This window comes from Mastomys coucha, unplaced genomic scaffold, assembly GCF_008632895.1.
Source record: "Mastomys coucha isolate ucsf_1 unplaced genomic scaffold, UCSF_Mcou_1 pScaffold22, whole genome shotgun sequence".
Lineage (NCBI taxonomy): Eukaryota > Metazoa > Chordata > Mammalia > Rodentia > Muridae > Mastomys > Mastomys coucha.
Genome location: NW_022196905.1, coordinates 155867463 through 155871622, shown reverse-complemented (window position 1 = coordinate 155871622; position 4160 = coordinate 155867463).

Genomic DNA, 4160 nt, shown 5'->3' with positions numbered 1-4160 from the left:
CCTCCCTTCCTCCCCCCCCCTCTCTCTCTCTCTGTGTGTGTGTGTGTGTGTGTGTATATAAGCCTACTTTTGGCTCAAGATGTGAGCTCCCAACTGTTCCAGCCAATCACGTGTGTCTACTCTTACACTTGCAGTTGGCCTCTTATTCCTCTGGAACTATAAGTCTAAATAAATCCTGCATTTTTTAAGTTGCTGTGGGGTTTTATCACGGCAACAGAAAAGTCACTAGTGCACCAGCCATGCCCCAAGTGGAGGCACACTGTCCTTCACACAGGTCACCTTTTCCCTTTGCCCGAGGTAAAGGTCACAGCTGGTGCACTAGCCAACATACCTGAAATACCTTAAAATTAACGTGGGAATTTCACTCCAATATGTAATGGCAAAATTATTCTCAAAATAGTGCATATTTCAGCTTGCAAACCTCCAGCATGGCCACAGGCATACAGAAGATGATCATTTAAGCAAGTGTAGGCTATGCTTGCTGAGTGTCGCTGGCACTCCACGTTATCTGCGTGGAAGGGGTGACTCACAGACTGCATTTCTGCACACAGAGGGATGGAGGGATCTCAGGAGGCCATGTATGGAGGCATGCAATGTCTACACACTCCTGCTATCCTCTGGCAGAGGTGCTCACCATCAATCAATCACCACCACCCTCTGTCTGTCTAAAGGACAGAAGCATTTGCCCCTTGCTGTGGTTCTAGTACAGGCTTGCTTGTCTGCACGCTTGGTCTCTGAGGCCCTGTGAGCTCAGGCCCTGTGGTAGGGCCATCTGTACTTCAGATCTACTGCCATGGGTGGCCTTTCTTGGCTGGGCTGTGGTTTCCCTAAATGATTAACTGCTTCTGTAATATTTTAAAGAGCCATACAGTGGTGGCGCACGCCTTTAATCCCAGCACTTGGGAGGCAGAGACAGGCGGATTTCTGAGTTCAAGGCCAGCCTGGTCTACAGAGTTAGTTCCAGGACAGATGGGGCTATACAGAGAAACCCTGTCTCAAAAAAACAATATATATATATAATATTTGTCTTCATTTACAGGGAGTCACTGCAGGGCTAGAAATTTAGGAATTATCTAAACTACTCATCAATGCTCTATGGAAACAGACAAGGAAAACTCACCTTTGCAGATGTGAGCTGCATGTTGCCTAGAGTCTTGTTCTGTGGGAGGACTAGAGGCTCCACATTGCTGCTCTCCCCGGTGCTGTGCTGAGTCAGCACTGTGAGACTCAGACTGTGGTCAGTCACCAGCAGTCTCTCAGCAGAGCTCCAGTGCCCAGAGTGTGTCTCAGCCTCCTTTGCTGTGCAAGCCACTCTGCTACCATGAACAGTTCTAAATGCCCCATGGAGGTGACAGGTGCTGCAGGGCCTGGGGAAGGCCCACTTTCCAAGCCCGTGAGCTGCTCCCGTCAACCACCCCACCCCCACTCCCTTGCCCTGTTGCTCTCTGAGAAGCCAGTGGCCTTTGCATGGATGGGATCCCCATTAAGAGGTGGTGGACACACCCTTAAACTTGTGATCAACACCTGGAACTTTCCAGACTCCCTCTGGCTTGAAGGCTCATCACCGAGCCACAGCAGATGCCCTCCTGGGATCGATTGGAAGAATCTTAGGGCAGGGACACACTTGGCATGCTTGGTTCCTGCTGCAGCCTCTGTCCTTCTGGCACTTGTAGCAGGGAGAGGCCAGATCCACTAGGCTTCCGGAGAATGTGCCTGCGTTGTCCACCTGAACAGCAGCCCACGCTCTTGCAATCCACAGCTCACAGGGCCTCAGAGACCAAGTGTGCAGACAAGCAAGCCTGTACTAGAACCACAGCAAGGGGCAAATGCTTCTGTCCTTTAGACAGACAGAGGGTGGTGGTGATTGATTGATGGTGAGCACCTCTGCCAGGCATCCCAGCTCAGCCCCGACAGGTAGCAAAGACTCCTTAACCACCTCCTGATAGAGCCACTGAGCTGAGTCCAGGGATGTGCGAAGCAGGAGAATGTCATTATTTTGAGCAGTAAAATCTGATGTGCCTGATACACCTGTGTAAGGAGGGTGAAAGAGCTTTGGATCATGATGCTCCTCCTTCCTGAGTCTATCAAAGTACAGGGCCTGTGGGCCTGTTGTGTTGGTAAGATGGCCATTTTATGGGTCCAAGCTATAGAATACATTGAGGAGCTACCACAATGACTGTGACAGCTCAAGGCCAGCTTGGCCTGGGCATGAGGGTTTACTGTTAGGAGCCCCATGAGACACACTTGATAGATGATGTCATGTGTGTGGAACACCAGAGATACGGAGACAAGATGGGGTTGGAATGCTAAAGGGTCTTCCGGTCTTCCTGCCCTGGCTGCTTTGGTTTGAGCATGTCCCAGGGGCCAGCAGGCAGAGGGAGGCAGAGGAAGTGTTCCTGTGGCCACAGCAGGGTGGTCAGGACATGGATAGCCCAGGACGGCCTGAAGGAGGGCCCAGTCTCACCTCCAGCGCATGTTCTCAGTGCCTGTGGAGTGAGCAATGACTCAATGTGGTCCTGAGCTTGGTGATATTGGACAGGCTGCCTGCTAGGGAGAGCAGGATCTGTGGATCTGTCTGGATCTGTGGTCCTGCCACAGGTCAGGGGAGCCACGATCAGAAATGAGTCCCCTTGTCTATTACTGAGAAGCATCTGCATCATGCTACAAGACAGGTGCAGAGGGTCCTTGGAGACACCTGATGGACATCCCTTTGCCTGGCAGGCTGAAGTGCTGGCTCAGGGAAGAGCATAGACTCTTTAGTGCCCTGGACTTGAGTCTTGGGGTTGTGGCTTGTGAATCACATCACAGGCCAAGGCCCACGCTAGTAAGGACCTCAGGACCAGCTAGTCATGGCCTCTCCTCTGCCAGCTTCCCAGGTCATACACAAAATGCCATCGTTACTAGCCTCAAGCTTCCAGAAGACAGAAGGAATGCCCCATTCCTCTCTGCCCTGAGCATGAGCTGCATAGAGCTCCTGGCTGGTAGAGGATGCCGGCTAAACACTCTGAGCGCCATCAGAGAACAAAGGGCAGGTACCATGTCCTCTAGACTCTAACCAGTGAGGTTCACAAGATTACCAAAGCCTGAGCACAGTGGTCTGCTAACCAAGGGGTTTAAGTTTGGCCTGTGAGAATAGAGGAGTTGTCTATGCATGTGTTTATGTATGTGCACGTGTGCGTGCACATGGGGGCAGAAGTTAGCGTTGAATGTCTTCCTCAAGGTCTCTTTCTGAACCAGGAGCTCACTGGTTTGGTAGACTGGCTGGCCAACTGAGCTCCAGAGACCTGCCTCTTCCAGCCTCTTACAGCCTGTGGTTACCTATGTGCATCGGGCTCTTACATGGGTTTGGGGATCAAACTTTGGTCTTCATGTTTTCCCAGCAAACACTTTACCCTTTGAGCCATGGGCTCAGTCCCTGGCTGTGACCTCTTAACTTTACTCTCCTATGCTTCTAAGAATTCCAGGGGATACAATGCCCATCCTCCAGACCTTGCATTCCTTTCTCCTCCTCTTTCTCTGTGTCCCCTAAGCCTAAGGGGGAGTGAGAAGATGTCTCCTTTAGGAGACCACTCAGTCTTATTCATAGCTCTTAGATGAGATTTTTTTTTTTTAAAGTAAATCACTCAGATTTTCCTAATGGTCACAGTGTATGAATTACTGAGTTGGGCTGTTTTAGTGCATTTCCTTCAAAACCCCCAAAGACCATCCTATAAGGTGGAAGTGGAGTGCGTAAGGTTGGACCATTGTTCCTCATTTTCCCATTGGCATAGGAAGCACATAGTTGGTTCATTCCAGCGGTGACTTTTCTAAACGCCTTCATCTATAACCAGAGAATAATTGTCTTTTGGATCTACCTTGTAAAACTTGTGGCTGTCAATATTAATTAGGAATCGTGAGTTGTAGATCTACCACAGGCTGCAGCAGCGTGAGCTGTAGACCTACTGCAGTCTGCCAACAAGTGCATCATGTTACCATTTACATCCAGATTTAGCAGAGCCCTTAAACCAGGAAACATACACACAAAGGCAATTCATTTGCAGAAGTCTGGTTTTCTAACCCTGGTACCGGCAGCTATACCTGTGTTCGATGACGATTATCTATCCATTGGCTCTGGCTTGCTTTGCCTCCGTTTGACTAAGGATCAGAGAATGTTCTTCAGT